Below are 5402 nucleotides of genomic sequence, written 5' to 3' on the forward strand. Positions count from 1 at the left end.
TTGCCGAATGGGAATTTATTGAGAGACAAGTTTTTCCCCGATCAAGTTTATGGCGCCGTTGCCGGGGATTGATTGTGCATCGACAATGATTACATTAGGGGATCACTAGATTGAGCATTTGTATTTTGTTTGATTTAATTTTTTGTTTGGTTAATTTGCTTTCCGTCTTAGTTTAATTCTTCCCCTCCCTTGTTTCTTAGTTTTTCTTTGCTATTTACAATTCAGTTCACTAACCCACTAACTGTTTGATATATTGCATCACTGACACTAACAAGTAATTCTAACAAGATACTTTCTGCATTGCTTTTCTTGCTTGTACTCTGTTGGTTGTATGACAGGGAGAAGAAGCGGAGCTTCAACTTCCTTTGATTCTAAACCTGAAAGAACCTTCTTAAGATTAAGAAGGGAGGCAAAAGAAAAACGTGTAGTGGGTGCTGAAGAAGAAGAGGAACACTTGGAAGAATACTTTGAAACAACCATGGAAGACCATCGTGAGGAAGAGGTGCACAACCATGATGGAAGAGGTAGAGCAAATCCTGGTGGGGAAGATAGAAGAGTCTTGGGCTCTTACATTAACCTAAACCCAGGGAACTGCGGATGTAGCATCCAAAAACCAACCATCCATGCCAACAACTTTGAACTAAAGCCACAGGTCATCACCCTTGTTCAGAACAATTGTTCGATCGGAGGAGGTGTTCATGAAGACCCCAACCAACACTTAAACACATTCTTGAGAATATGTGACACAGTGAAGTCCAATGGCGTTCAACCTGACGCCTATAGACTGTTATTGTTCCCATTCTCTCTCAGAGACAAGGCAACCAAGTGTTTGGAGTCTTTTCCAAAGGAGAGCTTGACAACTTGGGATGATGTTATAAACAAATTCTTAGCAAGATTTTACCCCCCTCAACGAGTCAATCGGCTGAGAGCTGAGGTCCAAACTTTCAGGCAACAAGATGGTGAGTTGAATGGGTACATCTGATATGTTCAATGAAGAACTGTTCAAACTTTAAAGACCTAACAAGGAGATGTCCATCTGATATGTTCAATGAATGGGTACAGTTGCACATCTTCTATGAAGAACTGTCAAATGAATCTAAGAAGGCTGTAGACCATTCATCCGGAGGTTCTTTGAACAAGAAGAAGACCATTGAGGAAGCCATAGATGTCATTGAAACTGTAGCTGAGAATGACTACTTCTATGCTTCCGAAAGAGGGAACACTAGAGGAGTAATGGAGCTGAACAATGTAGATGCTCTGCTTGCTCAAAACAAGCTAATCACCAAGCAGCTAGCTGACCTCACCAAGAAGATGGAGAGAAGTCAAGTGACAGCAATCACCACTTTAACTCAAGTGGGAGCAAGTGAAGAGGAAGAAGGCACTCAGGAGCAAGCCAACTACATTGGGAATTCACCTAGATACAACCATGATCCATACTCCAAGACCTACAACCCTGGATGGAGGAATCACCCAAACTTTGGGTGGGGTAATCAACAAGACCAAGGCCAAGATCAGAGACGCCACAACTCCAACAACAACACAGCCCCCTAACAATTCACACAGAGGACATACCCATAAAACCACATCAATACATCTCACCCTTCTACCTCTACCCCCAACATACCATCATTTGATGACAGAATCTCTAAGATTGAAACCTTACTTGAGAGCATATGCAAAGACATTCAAGACAATAAGGTGTTCAAAGAGGAGGTGAGAGCCAGTATGAAGAATTGGGGGGAAGCAATCAAGAAGCTGGAATTCCAAGTGGGATATTTGTCTGAGAAGATTCCCAGACCCACTGATAGCTTCCCAAGTGACACGGAGAAGAATCCGAGAGGTGAAGCAAAGAAAGTAAGATGGGAAGACTGCAATATGGTCACTACAAATGACAAGGGGACCGAAGACAAGCCAAGCAAGCTGTCAGAACAACCTGAAAATACCTTAGTAGAGAGGGAGAAGAATGACCAACAAGAACCAGAAATCTGACAACAGGAGCTGCTGAGACTATACGCACCATTTCCTCAACTACTAAAGGGTGTTGTGGGAAAAAGTATATACTCAAAGTTCTTAGACTCGTTTGCATCTTTGAATGTGAACATACCATTCATCAAGGTCATTCAGCAAATGCCAGCATTCATCAAGTATATGAAGGAACTACTTCCCAGGAAGAGCTCACTCAAGGGGGGCCAGACTATAGTGATGAACAAGGATTGCAGCACCCTCATTCAAACACAATTGCCTGTGAAAAGAAAAGACCCAGGAAGTTTTCATGTCCCTTGTGCTATATGGGAAACAAATTTTGATAGAGCACTTTGCGATTTGGGAGAAAGCATCAACTTAATACCCCTATCACTGGTAAAAAGGCTACAGATCAATGAGATACTACCTACAGATGTAGTCATAAGGCTGGCCGACAAGACTCAAAAGCAAGCAGTAGGAGTGGTGGAAAACGTGTTGCTCAAATTTGGAAAATACTTTCTCCCAACAGACTTTGTCATCTTGGACATGGAAGAGAGTCACCTGCACCCAATCATATTGGGGAGACCATTTCTAGCTACTGCTAGAGCACTCATAGATGTGGAGAAAGGAGAGTTAATATTAAGGATCCATGATGAACAACTGAGCTTCAGTGTTTTCGAACTCTCACTAGAAAAAGATGAAGAGGACAAAGAACCAAGCAAAGATCATCATGAGATACTAAAGGAAGAAGCAAGCATTGGAGCACAACTAGCCCATTTTGAGATTCACTGGGTTGATGGACAAGGCGAGCAGCAAGTGCCACAGGTCAAGGAAAAATTGGAGGAACCTAAGCCACCAGAAGTTTGTGAGGACATTAACAAAAGCTCATCAAAGAAGGAGGCCACCAGGAGTAAGAAAACAGCACCAGGGGCAAAGAAAAAGGTACCAAGGGGGTGGCGGAACAAGAAGATTCCTACGGAAGATTTCTCTCCAGGGGATAAAGTAATCTAAGCCTACTTCACAGATATCCCTCCTAATCTCCCCACTGTACCATCTCAGCTACCTGAGGTCTTCACCATCAACAGAGTTCGCACCATCAACAGAGTTCTCTTCTTGGAGCATGTAGAGATCATTGATACAACCAACAGATACAAGTCCACTGCCAGAGGAGAATACTTCAAGCATTACCAACCACCATAATAAGGGGGTAACGTCAAGCTAGTGACGCTAAAGAAGCGCTTCATGGGAGGCAACCCATGTTTTACATGCTTTCAGAAGTTAGTGAATAAATCAATATTCATGAATGCCAACCATAACATGACAAACACGTGTGAAATTTTTATATGCAGAATATAGTGAAGAACAAGTTTGGTGTTCAAAGCATTCTTCTTAAAGCTTTGAACACAACTTTTCATCACAGTGCTCCAAACTAAGTTTGGTGTCACCCTATGGTGCCACCAATCTGCATTTCAAGATACACAGTTAGTCAGTTGGTGGAATTCAGGAATAAACAAATTCTTTTATTATTCAAGCTGTAGATGTTAAAGCATTTTTGTTTCTTTTATAAAAGTAGTTCTTACTTTTCTTATTTCATCTTTATAGGGATGAACTAGCACGAGAAGAGAGACAAAAGGTGGAAGAGAGCCATGAATCAGTGAGGAAGGCAATTGCGGATTGGAAGCAAGCAAGATTGGCTCGGCTGCAAGGAAGTGCAAGAGGACACAAGGAGGACCAGCAAGGAAAAGAGCAAGGATGGCCACAAAAGTAAAAGATGGTGGAGTTCCTTCGTTACTCCAGTTCTTTTTCTATGCTTTAAATAAGGAAGATCTTGTATGGAATAGAACATGCTTCCATGTTAGTTTGAACATTTTCAATTCTGCATCTTAATGATCTTATTGCTCAGGACCATGAACTCTGGCTTAAGTGTCACTGCTTCTTTCCCTTATTAACTTGCAAGCTTGTCTATTTGTATGAAGAAGAGAATATCTATGTTTACAAAAGACTAGAAAGGAGTTCATAATGTAGAAGTGCATTCATGAATCTTTGGGGGTAGTCATAAGTTAGCTAAGTTGGTTTAACCACAAGGTTAGGATGACAACTATCTATCCTGAATGCTTTACTTTTGATATACCTATGAGACTAAGATAACAACAAGATCCTAATAAGAAGGGAAAGAACAAGGGAAGTGAAAAACAAAAGAAAAAGAGTAAGCAATAAGGCTAGGCACCAATGGTTTGCCTTAAGACATGTGTCTGTAGTGCTTCTGTGTGGGGGATATACTTGGATGAATAAGCTCATTGGGGTGCTTCATCACCTGGTAACTTGGGTTAACTAACCCAGGATTATCAGCTGAAAATCCACTATCAAGAGTAACCCTCACCACAGAGCATTTAGTAACCTAAAGAGGTGCTGGACACCAAGGTCTCAAGGAAAGAAAATAAATAAACTATATGCCTGTAGTGTGTATGTATAGGGGAAAGACTTGAGTAAGTAAGTCCTTAGGGGTGCTTCAACACCTAGCACCTTGAACCAACTGGTTCGGGAGTGTTGGCTGAAAGCTTATCCTAAAGAGTTGCCCCCTTACAAAACACTTAGCCTAAAAACACAAATAAGCTCTTGAAATAACAACAAAAGGATCAATAAATAAAGGTCTCATGGGATATAACAAAGTGAGTAATTTAGGAGATGATAAAGGTCTGAAAGCCAGTAGTGGAATGAACCTAAGTTGCTATGCATAAAACCACCATAAAATCAGTAATATGACTTCCACAAGAATGACTCATTTCTCTGGAGATTTCATTCATCACTCTCTTGTTCCAGTACTTGCTTAGGGACAAGCAAGCTTTAAATTTGGTGTTGTGATGCCAGGGCATTTTGGCCAGTTTCACTGACCTTTTCTTTACTGTTTTTAGGTAATTTCATGCATTTTCTTAGGAAATAAGTTAGTTTTGGGCAAATATTCACTCAGATCTTGATTTAAGCATACATTGTGCATTTTACATTATTTCATGAGGATTTTGCATGATTTTAATGACAAAATTGTATATTGCATTACCCATGACTTGGACTAGAACTTTGATGCACTCTATTGCTTGATTTCAGGACCAAAAGGAAGCAAGGAATGGGAGGTAACTTGCAAAGTTAAGAAAAAAAAGCGATTGCCAAAAACACTCTCAAAAGCCATCAATGCCCACGTTAAAGAGTCACGTTAACCAAGTTAACGTGAACTCTAACGTAGAGAAGAGAAGTTGAGCCAACGTTAGTGACACTTAACATTGTCACTAACGTTGGCAATTGCTCATAAATGGCCACGTTAGAAGCCACATTAACCTAGTTAACGTGGCCTCTAACGTTAAAGGGGGAAGAGAAGTCAACGTTAGTGACACTCAACATTGTCACTAACGTTGGCCTAAGGTGCAAATAGCCACGTTAACTCCCAT

The sequence above is a fragment of the Arachis duranensis genome, chromosome 4 (assembly GCF_000817695.3).
Source record: "Arachis duranensis cultivar V14167 chromosome 4, aradu.V14167.gnm2.J7QH, whole genome shotgun sequence".
NCBI classification, from domain to species: domain Eukaryota; kingdom Viridiplantae; phylum Streptophyta; class Magnoliopsida; order Fabales; family Fabaceae; genus Arachis; species Arachis duranensis.